Source organism: Astatotilapia calliptera, chromosome 3 (assembly GCF_964374335.1).
Source record: "Astatotilapia calliptera chromosome 3, fAstCal68.1, whole genome shotgun sequence".
NCBI lineage: Eukaryota > Metazoa > Chordata > Actinopteri > Cichliformes > Cichlidae > Astatotilapia > Astatotilapia calliptera.
Genome location: NC_137424.1, coordinates 70,542,163 through 70,556,885, shown reverse-complemented (window position 1 = coordinate 70,556,885; position 14,723 = coordinate 70,542,163). Strand labels below are relative to the sequence as shown.

The 14,723-nt window shown below is 41.1% G+C and overlaps 1 protein-coding gene and 2 long non-coding RNA genes across 3 annotated transcripts in view; 1 reads left to right on the top strand and 2 right to left on the bottom strand.

Annotated features, from left to right (window-relative positions):
- The window catches only part of LOC145425734 (coxsackievirus and adenovirus receptor-like), a 312,252-nt gene that overhangs the window by 110,320 nt on the left and 187,209 nt on the right, over nucleotides 1-14,723 (bottom strand). The gene's annotated exons all lie outside the window — the stretch shown is intronic.
- Nucleotides 4,591-5,627, top strand: LOC145425742 (uncharacterized). The gene is made up of 2 exons (XR_013906469.1): nucleotides 4,591-4,859; nucleotides 5,265-5,627. It is a non-coding gene; the product is annotated as an uncharacterized LOC145425742 (long non-coding RNA).
- Nucleotides 7,066-10,729, bottom strand: LOC113011166 (uncharacterized). The gene is made up of 3 exons (XR_013906499.1): nucleotides 9,867-10,729; nucleotides 8,972-9,053; nucleotides 7,066-7,579 (listed from the first exon to the last, which is right to left on the bottom strand). It is a non-coding gene; the product is annotated as an uncharacterized LOC113011166 (long non-coding RNA).

Here is a 14,723-nt window from a genome sequence, read left to right as displayed (position 1 = left end):
GCGTTCAGCTGTGCGCACAACCCTCTGCAGGGCTTTCTGTTGCTGTACTGTGCAGTTCCCGTACCACACCATGATGTTGTTGCACAAAATGCTCTCAATGACACCAGTGTAGAATCTCCTCTGTATGTTCTTGGAGATCTTAAACCTCTTTAGACGCCTCAGGTGATAGAGGCGCTGTCTGCCTTTTGTTGAAAACACGCAGTTCTTTGAATCTTTGGGCTGAAGGAGGGACAATACTCGGTGTATAAATGCTCAATCAACAATCATTTATTTCCATACAATTCAACAGTCAGAGCATTACAACGTCCGGACGGGAGAGATGCTACCAGAGGGTCAGGCACATGTCTCAAAATGGTGACGGGTTGCTCAGCTTTTTATAGTCTCTAGTGGCCCCCAGCTAGTCGTAAAAGCCAAAACATCACATTTTTTCTCTGTTACAGCGCCTAAGTTATGACCTCGGCAGTTGTTTCTCTGCTTTCTGTAAGGTGGGGGTGTGGAATGTGGTCTGTCTAGCTCCCCTGTCTTTAGACACAGAGTCTCCTGCTTACAACCTTCTCTTCATGATTCAACAATTAAGCATGTCAAGAAAACAGTGTAACACATTCCCAGCAGATCAAGGATACAGAGTGATGCACATTTATCTAATGAACTAATATGTGAATATGTTCTGTTAACTCAAAAGTATAATGAGAACTAAACTACATACAGATCACACACTCTATTTTAAAGGGTATAATATGATCTACAGCAGTATTCTAATTCAACTACTTTCATTACATATATAAGGTAACATATAATAACAGAATAATATCACACTTTACTAATAAGGAATTCCGTATGTGTGCTCCAAGTGAGGTCCTCGTTGTACGGGGTATGACCCCCCTTGGTCGTGGTGTGTGGATATTTCTTTAAGACACTCCGGCACGCCCGGCTATGCTCCACAACTTACATATAAAACAGCTGTGCAGACGTGACACCGGTGATCATTTGATCTCCACTTGTTGTGTGTGTGTGCAAAAGAGTGCTTACCTTGAGAGTACTGTGTGTGCGCGTCTATTGGAGCGTGCTTCGGCATCTTTCGTGGGCGATGTATTTCTTCCTTCTAGGTCCCCTGGTAGCCCTGGTATTCCCCTGGTATCCCTTAGCTTGGTTCCCCCTAGTTGGCCCTTGCTTCCCCTATGTTGGTCCCCCTTCCCCGGCATATCGCCTCGAAAAAAAAAAACAGGCTTATGCGGTGGTCGGACCATGCTGTGCAGCTGCCGGCTAGCGAGTAGCTCAGCTACAGTGTGGAAACACGGCAGGGACACGGCTTCAGCGTTCAAGCATACGCTGTCGCCTTGGCACTGTGCAGCTCGGCTGCTATGTGTTAACACAGAGGGGATACGGCTTCAGCATTCCAAACGTTCGCTGTTGGCCTGCTTAACACTGTGGGAATAAACAGTGGGGAATTATGCTATGGTTCATGCCAGCTATCGTTAGCCGGCATGCGAGTAGCATTCCAGCCGGTTAGCCTGCCTGACGTGTTGCCCGCAGCTTGTGGGTTAACGCGGCCAGCAGGGCTCCTTTCGTAGCTCGGCTGCATTGGGGAAATGTGTCAGAGTTCCAAGCATATGCTTTTACCTGTCAGCACTGTGACACAGGAGCTAATAAACAGTGGAAGGGGAGTTCAGGTTGCGGCTAGCGCCGGCTGGAATGTGCAGAAAATAGGTTTAAATGTTAAACTAATTTATTCAAGTCAGACAATGTTGCATATAATTAAATTTTTGCTTGATGCATAAAGTTAAAAGATTAAAACTAATAAAACAAGTTTTAAAAAGAGACTTTTCCATTTGATTTGATTACATTTTGTATGATGGGTTATGCAGATAAAGTAGAATTGGGCTGAAAGATCTATCGCTTTATCACCTATTCAGGTTGTAAATCGTATTTTTAAAAAGTAACTAAGTAACTAAGTAATTAATTACTTTTGAAAATAAGTAATCAGTAAAGTAATGGGATTACTTTTTTGGGGAAGTAATCGGTAATTAGTTACTGATTACTTTTGTCAAGTAACTTGACCAACACTGCAGCCAACACCAAAAAAACAGGAAAAAACATGCTCTTCTGAATCAAAACAAACCCCCACTTACTCTCTGCCCCAACTTGTGCTCCTTTTCCCCGCACACACCAACGACAACACTCTCTAACATCCACCCCCCAAACACTATCAGCCAAACCACACACATGCTCTCCTCAAGACTCTCTGTCATAGGTAGCTTATCTGACAGGCCGATTACCGATTCAAGACACTCAGTAAATCACATTGCTACCGGTGTGGATCAACTATGCCATAAGTGAGTGGCAATTCTGAACACAAAACACTGATAACACAACGGTCAACTAACTTGTAACCCAGTCTGTTACAATATAAATGTGGAGGTGCTATTAACATGTTTTGTTATAAAGGGCAGCTTACTGCCTTTAGCCTCATTCATGAGCATTACCAATTGTCTTCCAAAATCCAAAAGTCTGTGATGTGTTTCATAGTTTTGACAAAACCTTTGACAGCTAAACGTAACATGACCGAAACACCAACATAAAAAAACAACTGACATGAATCATATGTTAACCTTACTTATTTTTATTTTATTAACATGAACATTCTAACAGACAGCTGTTACTTAGAATACAGTTGAATAACTATTAAAAAACAGATGATTTAATATTTCGAGACAGTTAAAACTAATATTAGTTTTAACTCAAAATTCACAGTTAAAAAATTCCAACTCATATGAACACCAGATAATAGAGATAAAGATAAAGTGCTCTGTAGTTTTCTCAGTATCAGTCTCGTCCATTTCAATCCTGTTTTTCATCTTTAATCCAGCAGTTCTGCGCTCTGGAAACAAACAGCATTCACTTATCTTGTGCACAATATCGTGCCAACATTACATTATATCGAGCAGCAGCTGCCCATGTTAAACTGTGACTGTCACCAGGTAACATGGGTGTGTTTCTTGAATCAGCAGAAGTGTTAAACAGCTGACAGGTGACCAGGATGTATGCAGGTAAACTGAGGCTCTGTCGAGCTTATTGGTTGTGTCGTGAGGAAAATGTTGGCTCATTATTTACCGTAAATGTCGGGCTATAAGCCGCTACTTTTTGCACAAGCTTTGAACCCTGCGGCTTTTAGTCAGGTGCGGCTTTTCTATGGATTGTCCGTGATTTTTGTCATATCGTAAGACGATTTGTTTTGTGTGTTCCGCTGTTGTACGGCACTACGTTGCCTGGCGGAAGGATCGGGGTTCAAGAGTGGTATGTTAGTCACATGTCCGTCCGCCAGGCAACGTAGTGCCGTACGAAGTAGCGCGAAAAACAAACTTCAAAGTAGCGCTACGCATTCAGCGGGAGGCGTGGATGATGAGCGGCGATAAACTTGCAAGTTATGCCCAAAAAGCAAGTTATGCCCAACTCCACCGGTGGATTCTGACAGCGTGGAAAAGTGTGAAAACATCCACGATCACCAACGGATTTTGAAGGGCTGTACTGCTGCATGATGGAGAGGAGGACACCGCCACGGCCCTTCTGAGGGTGTTCGACTCTGACACTGACAATGAGGATTTCTTTGGTTTTGAAAGTGACAATGAAGGAGAGAAGAAGAGTGGATGACGAAGCCATCCTGAGCCTGTTTGTATCCGACACTGGAGAAGAGGACTTTGGTGGTTTTAGTGCGCAGGAAGAAGAGAAAGATGGTGGTGAATGACTGACTTTTCTTCTTGTTAAAGCTGTGTCACTGCACCTGAGCCTAAAAGGTAGTCCGAATCTATTTTTCTGGTGTGCTGTAGGCTACTGTTATGTACTACATGTGCAAATATGTACCCATAACTTGTTTTTCAAAATATTAATAAAAGTGATGTCTCCAAACAGCCATCTCTTTCCTGACAATTCCCTTTGTGCATATTCTCTTACATATGATAAGTCAACATTGAAACACCTGCGGCTTTTGGTCAGGTGCGGCTAATGTATGTACAAAACAGGATTTTCCCCTGATTTTAGCTTGTGCGGCTAATATTTAGGTGCGCTTTGTAGTCCGGGAAATACGGTATATGACTGAAACATAGAGACAGTAGACCAGGCAGAATTTCAATTAAAATAATTTAATTGTTGTCTGAAGATAATATTGAGAGATATATGTATTTGTTGGAGCTGGAGAGGATGGAGACCTTTTTTGCTGAGTCTTTAATCTTGTTAAACCACATGATGAACCACTGACAGAAAGAGACAACCATTCTGTTATCGTCCTGAGTTTTCGGACTCAGTGGTTTTGTTTTGATTATTATTATCTTTTCATTTTGGTGTTATTCTGGTTAAGATTTTCTAGTTCTTAGGTTTTGGGTTATGTGCTCCCTCGGTTTTTTTGTGTCTAGTCTTTCCTGCCAATGTGTTTCTATCTGTACTGTTTTGTTTATTTATTTATAAAGCAAGTTTAATTACAACAGAAGTGTTGGCCAAAGTGCTGTACAAAGATATAAATTACACAATAAAATTATTTTTTGCAAATTTAGTGTGTTGGGCACCTGGGTTCAGTTTACTTTGAAGGTCTTTGTCTCATGTCAGTGTATTCTCTTTTGCTTATGTAACCCAGATCATTGTTTGAGTATGGGATTTCTGATTATTTGTGGTCACTGAACGCACCACTGTGCCGTGCGCATAGCCACTCTCTAGTCCAGCTACAGAGTTTTTCCTTCCGTTCGTCCGATGAGGCGCATGCTGCTCTCGTGCCCTCTACGAGCTGGAAATTCGGGAAAAAGTCTTGTAGCGGTTACAAACGTGAAGCGGAGCTGAGTCCGACAGCATTCGCCATTACACGAACTCCTCTGGTGAGTTAGCGTGCAGCTCATGTTCGTATGAAATGTTTTGTGCCTTATTATACTGCAGCGAGGTATCAAATCTACCGCTGTCATGTTGTTAAGAAAGAGGCTAAATATTGTATAACGTGTGTTATTGGCTGACTGTTAGCAAGCTAGCCGTTAAGTGAGCCTAGCTAATGTCCTGAAATGGCGGCCGACACGAGGTCAGTTACAGTGTTATTATGTTATGCCTAAGAGAACAGCATTAATAAGCATTGTTAACAGCATTTATGTTCTGTTATATTTTTATTTTGACAAACCTGTATTATTATAATGGTAAGTCTGTTAAATAAGCCGTTAGTGACATGGACACTGAGTCAGTGGTACTGAGACTTATGAACATTTCAGTTAATTCTTCTGCACACTTGTGTGTAGGCTGGTTTGTTTGCCCTTTTGGTGCCCTGGATCCTACTGGATGAACTGCCTTGTGGAAGTCCTCATCTGATGACTCTGCCGAACCGTCCTGGCAAATAGATGGTCGTTGCTGCTTGCTGGATGCTATTATTGGATGCTACACCGTTCCAACAGAGCGGTAGGAACAATTCAAAGGGCCCCAACGATGCGCTTTATTTTTCCCTGAGCTCAGGTGATTTTCTTTTGGCCAAAGGACCTTAAAGGATACATATTTGATTTTGTTTATTTATTTGTTTTATTTTTCTTATGACACTGAGTGGAAAGACACTACAAAAAAAGGGGTTTATTATTTAAAATTGTGTCAAATAAATGTGTTTATGCTAAGTAAGTGTGGTGTCCATTGTGTGCTGGAAGCCTTATTGTTCCTGTGGTGGAGCAGCTACTACCAATCTCCTTTACGAAACTAGCTTCTGACAGGATACAGGTATTTGGGATACATTTGATTTCTTGTAACCTATTTTTAGAGAAACTGTGATTCTGGGTTAAACATCGGGGTGAAATTGATGACACTGACACCTAGTGAACTGCCCAAGGTCAACAGTCCTGATTTCCACGCATTAAAGGTTTGGCGTAAGTACAGATTGCGTTACACTTACCTTGCCTTGTCCTGCCAAATTAGTTCCAGCTGTGTTTCCACCTGTTCCCTCATGTTCCTGCCTGTGTGTATGTCCTCCAGTGCTCGTTGTTGCCTCGTACCCTTACGCTCTGTGTGTGTGTGTGTTTCCCTCCATGCTTCTCGTCCCTAGTCTCTTTTCTCAAGGTTTCTCAGTATTTAGCATTGGTATTGGTTTGTTATTGCAAGTTTATTGTTTATGGAATTTTTCTGCAACTGCAGTAAAGCAGCCTCTTTGAGTTTATTCCTCCGTCTGACTGTCCTGCATTTGGTTCCTAGATCCACGCCACAGCCGAATCATGACACGTTGGTGAAAATAAGAATCTGCAGATGCAACATATGGAACTATCAGCTGACTGTTAGCAGAGCTAACGAAATTACTGAAAAGAATGGAGCACTTTAGCGAACACGTTCTATGCTGACAACCTGAGCACACATGTGAAGATTACGCCACTACATTCAATATCAAAACAATATTTAAAGTGTAGTTGGTGACAGAAAAATTTTAAAACTTTTACTTACAGTTTAGATCACCACCACCATTGTTGCTTGTGAATTGAAATGATGTATTATTGTAGGGTCTACCTTACAGTATAAAACACCTTGAGGCAACTGTTGTTGTGATTTGGCACTATATAAATAAAATTGAATTGAAATGCATTCTGGGATACCTGGCTGCCTCAAGTCCACACTACCACCAGTTCATAGCAATTAATTATCTTGGAACCTTGGTCAATTAAGGGTTAAACTGTTGTTAAACATCAGCCGTTCTGCTGTAACAACAATGCTTTGTGGAAACTAAAGTCAACTATTGAAGAACACTGTTCACATCTGGGTTCTTTCTCATCCATGGTAAAAGCTGCTGCTCAGACTCTTTGGTTATTTTTTGACCAATATTTGACTTTTTATGCTCACATCAAGTCTGTAACCCACTCTAGCTTTTACCATTTAAGAAATATGGCTAAAGTCAGGACTGTTGTCTCCAAAGCTGAATTGGACATGCTTGTTCATGATCATTTCATGTCTCTCCTTTACCCATCTTATCTCATTGAATTTTATGATGAGTTTTAGATCAACAATGGCATAGTTTGTGATTAAGGTGATGCTGTAACAATATCAACCCAAAGATCTTGCAACTCATACCATCAGTAAAAATAATTCTTTATTGACTTGTTTATTAATATTTAAAAATTAATTGAAGAGGTGGAAAAAATACAAATAACTACTACCAGGCAATTATATTTATTTACTCAGAAAAGTGGAAAAATTATAAAACTTTTTCACCATGCCAGTGGCTGCTGGTTGGTTTCTAGGTGACTGAGTAAACAAAGAGATAACACTCTTCAGTCTCAAACACAAATAAAAGAAGATTTAAAGACACAGGTTGATGCTCCGGTTGTATTTAGGCTGAGGTTGTGGTTTAGTCTTTATTCTTTGTTTTCTTCAGTTAATAGAGGTATGTGTCATTTAGCCAGAACCAAACCAGAAGTCCAGTTTTCCATCTGAGACCTTTGTGAAACCCACAGAAGTCTTGTTAGCATGTGAATGTCCTCTGGTCTGAGGTGCTGGGGGGACCAGTTAGAGACCAGCAGCTGGACATCAGTGGTTGGACTGGTGGACTACTTCAGTGAAGAGTAGACGACATCTGGCTCTGGTTTAAAGTCTGAACACAAACACAAACAGTTAGAACAACAGGAAACATGATTACAAGCTTTTTAGTTCAGTAAAGAACTCCAATCTCCATCTCTCTGCATCACACACAGTCCCAGTTTAGACTTTACTGGGAACCAGCTCCGATACAAATCACAGAGCTTCCATTCTGTTCACACTTTAGCTGCTTCTTCAAACCTAGAGCTCACAGATCTGTGCTGATCTTTAACTTTGATCACATGATTTCTTCTAGTTTGTTTCTTCTCTCAGCTTCAGTTTTTACCTTGAATTTTTACTTTGAATTTATTCCCTCTGCATTCCCTGTCTGTTTTCCCTCTGTTCCCTGGAGCTTATCTGTCATATTAGGGATTAGTTTAGAGTTGCAGCCTGAGCTTTAGGTTCACAGTTACATTTATATACACTGAACCCATTAATAGAAACTTTGTTCAATACAAACATCCACAAGAGGAACATGAGGCATATGACAAAAAAAAATAAGAAACACCAGAACAGGTCCTCTGTAAACAAAGATTATCACCATTTTTTCTTCTTCTTTACATTTCAATAGAAACTGGCTTCTGTCAGGTTCTGTTTGTACTGTCCAAAGTGTTTCTTACTTATCAAAAAGTAGACAAAAACGTTTTCTAGAACATTATCACAAAAACATTATATTTAGTGTGACACAAAATACACTAAGTGTAGGAGCTAGTTTTATTCTGAGAGGAATAAAGAGGAACACACATCTGTAACTGCCCTCACTTCCTGCTGCTCATATCTCATTAAAGGAGCAGGTCAGTTATTCAGGAAATACTTTTCCATTAGTACCTACTCAGGTTAGCTCGCCACATCTGTCAGGGTTTTCCATTAGGTCATAGTAACTGGTATCCGGTACTTTTTTAGTATCTACTGCACTGTGATACTATCCAAGGCCATCTGAAAATATCATGTCAACAAACTGCATGCGACCGATTGGACTGTCTGTGCCGTCCCTCGATGAGTCTTGAGAGCGTCACACCATTTGTGAAACCCAGAAATTGAAATAGCAAAGAAAAAACAACGCTGTGGTCCCCAAATCTGATGAAGAGCCACAGACCGAGCAGCAGGTCTATTATGGCCTTGTCACCCACCTTTGTTGCGATGACCACTCACATTAGACTATAATGTGAGTCTAGTACCATTATAGTCTATGGTACTAGACTATAATGAAAAAATTACTTGATCCAAATCAAATCATGTTGAGTCGATCTGAGTCGGTACTAACGCAAAAGATTTTTTTTGTGTGACAGTGATGAGAAGTCTGTTTCACAAGTCCTGATGCGGTTAGCTTAGCTTAGCATGGTGAATGGAAACAAGGTGAGCAGATAGCTTTTCTCCGTCCAAAGTGAAAGATAAAAAGCAGCTGTACCTGGACCACGTTCTGATGGTTTTTAGTCAATAACTGACATATTCAGTTCTCTGTGACAGATCAAAAGCAGCTGGTTCACTCTCTGTAGAATAAAACACATTAAAATTATTGCAGGTACAACTGCAACAGCGTTGTGATATTATTGCAATACAGCCACATAAATAAGTTTTATTATTTAATATTAATAACTTTTATGCACCTTTTTACAGTTTTTCTTCTTTTTTTTGCCAACAAGCACACAGAAAAGCGAGGTGTCTCTAAGAACAAGAAAGGTGCACAACCACGAAGCTGCCATTATTTCCACACTGACGCGCTTCACCACAAAGCTCAAAGCAAACATGTTCTCACAGCATGAACACTATTATTAGCCAAAAGAGAAGTGTCTTGTGCTTCTGAGTATATGTAGCTGGTGTTATGAAGAGGTGATGTTGATTCTTCATTATCATGAAAACACACTGCAGGTTGCTGTGACTCACACAAAATTTTGCTAAAGACAAAAAACATTAACAAATTAATTTTGTTCAGTTTGAAAGTAACGTTTACCGGGTGTTTTAGGAGAAAGACTAAAAAAATATGATTTTGGTTGTTAAATTCAGTTTTGCGTTCATCAGGAGGAACAGAGAGAGCAGAGAAGCCGGGAAATGTTTTTGATGCATTAAATATAGGAAATACAGGCATAAGTGACCAACCACACTCACAGAGCTGTAAGCGTTCATCATCAGGCTGAAGCTTCAACACATTAGGATGTCACAGAAACTACAAAATTATTAACTTTATTAAAGTCAGGCTAAGAATTTAAGTAAAGACGCTGAGAAGGAATTTAAAATGATCTTTAACTCCAAATGATGTCTACATGATCCTTCCTGTTTTTAAAATGAACAACGCTGAGTCTCACCTTCGAGTTTCCTGTGAACATATCGTCTCACCAGCAGAACCAGTAACACCAGTAGAACCACAAAACAGAATGATCCAACAAATGACGACACAGAGAGAACCGCAGGAGAGAGTGATGGAGGAGGTGTGGATGTAGGTGGAGGTGTGGATGTAGGTGGAGGTGTGGTGGTGTGTTTGTCTAAAATAAAGCAAACACAGTCATTAAGTTGTCGTCACATTGTGAATGTTGAAAGCTGCAGAAACACAGACAGGTGAGTGTGTCACCTGTGACAGTGATCCAGCTGGATGGAGACTCTCCATGACCGCTGATGTCACACTTGTAGAGGCCTTCATCAGACCTGGAAACATGCTGGATGGTCATGTGACCTGTAGGCTGCTTCCTGATGAGGGAGCCATCTTTATAGAAAGCAGCTGGGAGGTTGGAGGGAGTGGTCTTTGTTTTACAGAGCAGAGTGACGTCATCTCCCTCCATCACAGGGAGGACAGGACTCTGCAGGATCACTGATCCACCTCAACACAGAGACAAACTACAGCATTTCATCCATTTACACACAGCTTCATCAACACTAACTCCACACACTCAGCTTACCAGTGACTGTCAGGTTAACCATGTTACTGATGGGACCCTCTCTGGACTCACACCAATAAACTCCACTGTCCCATGGAAAAACAGTGAGGTTACAGGTCAAACCAGCTGGTTTTCCCCACCCATCTCCACATTGAGTCCTCTGTCTTGCATTTGTGTTTCTCCTCAGAGTCCATCCAGCAGAGCTGTCGTCCTCCTCACAGCTCAGAGACACAAAGTCTCCTTCAAAGAACTGAGAGCTGCTGGGACTCACAGTCAGACGAGCTGTGAGGGTTAAAATGAAAAACTAATGATCACTGTTTGCTTTTGTCAAAATCTGTTTTTTATCAGCTCAATAAAGTGCTGATAAAAAGCCTTCAGTTCAACTTGCCTCTGCATCACATCTCGAGTGCTGACATATGACATTATCACTACTTGAACCAGATCAGGTCAAATCAGTGAGTATTAATCAGGTGACAGAAGAAGGTTACTGACCTTGGTTTGTTGTGCAGCTCAGCAGTGAGATCAGAACTAAAGAGAAATGACACTCAGGTTGATTTTAGGTGAACATAAAGAACAACTCAACACAAACAGCACTAACAACTGGACCGTTATGATGCCTCTAATACTACAATCATTTCAACAGCAGATGCTGAAAAGCAACTATTCAAAATCTCACAATTTTTTCTTCTACCTCTAGTTTGGCATTTTTAAATAGCAGCTCTGAAAGTTAACAAAATTATATGAATATATTAATAATAAAAATATATATGTTCACGTGACTACACTGTGAATATACACAATATATTAGCTTAAAAAATACCACAGTAAAGTCATGTGTCCACTGTGCAGCTGTGTTGATATAATGAGTGAATGATTTGATCTTTTCACTGCCTGCTGTGTTTCCTCGACTCCTGAGCAAAGATAAAGAGTCAGTTCAGACCTGCAGTTGGTCCTCGTGGTGTTTGAACTTGAATTCAGCCTGATTTGTTTTTCATGTCTTCTCCTCCATCATCAGTTATCAGGAGAGCAGACAGTCAAAGTACAAGAATTCAAACAAACACAGAGATTCTACTTACAGAGCAGACACAGCACAGATGTTTCCTTCATCGTCCTTCTCACTCATTTGAGCTTTTTTTCATTTCTGTCACTGACACCAAGTAAAGCCCGCCCTCTTCCTCTGAGTCTGTGGTTTATCTATAAGTACAAAGACTGTGGGTGTCTCACTACATGTGATAACATTATAAAAAACACATGTATATATTTCTGTCACCGTCACACCTAGTAAAGTCCTCCGTCTTCTTCTGAAGATGTCCTGTTTCTTTCTTAGTACAGACACGGTGGTACAACTGATGCCCCGGAAGTAGTGCCGTTTCATTAAAGAATCTATTCTTAAATATGTCACATTGCAATGCCCATGTATTAAAAAGTAATAAGTTTTATATGAGGATCAATAAAGCACATTGTACTCAGTGAAACTTCACAGTTTATTCACAAACGTTAAAGAGGACCTAACGTCTATCCAATCTATCCTCTGCTCTCAGTGATCTGTAATTTGGTTGATGAACAAATCCATGTCCATGTAGTGGACGTCCCCCTCAGTGAGAGAGGCAGATATGAGCTGAAACACAGGAATTAAACCAGGGACGCTGCTGTTATGGAGCTGAACTGGAACCATTCAGACACTGAGGCCCTCTGAACACATTTTAATTACAGCTGTGCAGAGACACACTGATGACTGACTGGAACACTATGATTCACATTTTACATTAACACCGTCCTCACACATGGTTTATATATGACCACTAGAGGGAGATGTTGGACTTTAAACACTTTAATGAATACAAGCAGATCATCAGTGATGCTTCCTCAGTTTGTTCTGAGGAATAAACGAGCTGATCATGTGCAGTTCCTAATAAAATGTCAGTATTTTATTCAACGCGTTATTAAAAAATATATTTACTTAAATATGCCGCTAAGACTGGTGGACCTAAATCTTCACCACCACCTCTTTATACATACAAGCGAAAGGGGAGTGAGCGGGTCAGCGCTCAGGGCACAGAAACTAAGCTGGCTTCAAACACCATTTATTTCCATAAAATAAAAAAAAACAGTCACAAATACAAGATAAAATTCCCCGTATACAATAAAAATAGTGTTGCAACCCGCTAAAAACCCTGCCGGCAGAAATAACTATACACTATTAAAACAAGGCTAAAACATGTTTTCCATATGCTAAAATTACCCTCCCACAGTCCCATAATCCCACAGTCCAGCCACACATGGGAGAATGGTCCTTATCTGAAAGAGACAGGAGAGGAACTTCTCTTCCGGGATGGTAAAACACGCCAGCAGCAGACCAGGGAGGAGGCTCCTATCGCAGACCTGTCTCCTCCTGACAGTGCGTTGCCGCACAGTCCCGCCCCACTCCACACCTGAACACGACATCCCTCGTCTCACCGTCAGATGCAGGCAGAAGGGCATCCATGCCCTGTTGTGAATTGCAGCCATCGCCACCCACTGTTGCTGTTCCTGCCGTTGGGACTGGATCGCCGAACAGCACCCCACAGTCAGGCAGCAGTTCCTTCAACACACGTGCGGCCTTGCACACGTTCCTTTTTCTCCTGCTCACCTTTCGTGTGTCACTCCTCTCTTTGTCTCTGCGCTCGCTATCCCCTTTAACAGGTCAACCTGGCGGCTGATAGGCCACCTTGGGGAACGCCCCCACCTCACAGGTGGCTACAATTGTCTGTTTAGTCCACAGTGGATTAAAGGAACATGGTACAACATTAACACACATAATATAAATATGAGGATAAAACCATGCCGTATAAATATAAATAAACAAACATGCAATATAAATATCACAAAATAAATATCATAAAATCAACACTATGTACCAATACACAGATTGATAAAACATAAAAACACAAATTTCCACTGTGTGACATGTGTTCATAAATATGATGATCAGACTAATTTTTAACATGTATGGACATCCTGATTCAATTTCAATTCAATTCAATTTTATTTATATAGCGCCAAATCACAACAAAAGTTGCCTCAAGGTGCTTCATAGATACAGAGAAAAACCCAACAATCATATGACCCCCTATGAGCAAGCACTTTGGCAATAGTGGGAAGGAAAAACTCCCTTTTAACAGGAAGAAACCTCTGGCAGAACCAGGCTCAGGGAGGGGCGGGCATCTGCCGTGACCGGTTGGGGTGAGAGAAGGAAGACAGGATAAAAGACATGCTGTGGAAGAGAGACAGAGGTTAATAACAGATATGATTCAATGCAGAGAGGTCTATTAACACATAGTGAGTGAGAAAGGTGACTGGAAAGGAAAAACTCAATGCATCATGGGAATCCCCGGCAGCCTACGTCTATTGCAGCATAACTAAGGGAGGATTCAGGGTCACCTGGTCCAGCCCTAACTATATGCTTTAGCAAAAAGGAAAGTTTTAAGCCTAATCTTAAAAGTAGAGATAGTGTCTGTCTCCCGAATCCAAACTGGAAGCTGGTTCCACAGAAGAGGGGCCTGAAAACTGAAGGCTCTCCCTCCCATTCTACTTTTAAATAATCTAGGAACAACAAGTAGGCCTGCAGAGCGAGAGCGAAGTGCTCTAATAGGGTGATATGGTACTACAAGGTCATTAAGATAAGATGGGGCCTGATTATTGTCAGGCGTTGTGTGCGGTGGCGAGGAAGGGATGACCCACATGCAGGACTCTTAGTGCAGAACGAGGTTTATTGAATAAGTAGACAACAGATGATAGGATGGATGGCTGGCTGACTGGACTGAACACACGACAGGAACAACATCATCATCAATGACACGACACCGATCGGATGGAACTGAGGACTTAAATACACGCTGGGTGATGAATGATTAGAAACCGTTGAGTACGCAGCTGAACTTAGTCTGACTAATGATACATGGAAATAACTGGAACACAATACGCAGGCGGTATGCTGGCACGGAAAACAGATGTGAAAATAAACTGAACATGACAAAACAGAAAACACTGGGTCAACGACCCAGGAACCCTGACAATTATTTAAGACCTTGTATGTGAGGAGCAGGATTTTGAATTCATTTCTGGATTTAACAGGAAGCCAATGAAGGGAAGCCAAAACAGGAGAAATATGCTCTCTCTTTCTAGTCCCTGTCAGTACTCTTGCTGCAGCATTTTGGATTAGCTGAAGGCTTTTGAGTGAGTTTTTTGGACATCCTGATAATAATGAATGATCAGCTGTACAGTACAGTAAACATATTTAATAATCAGAGT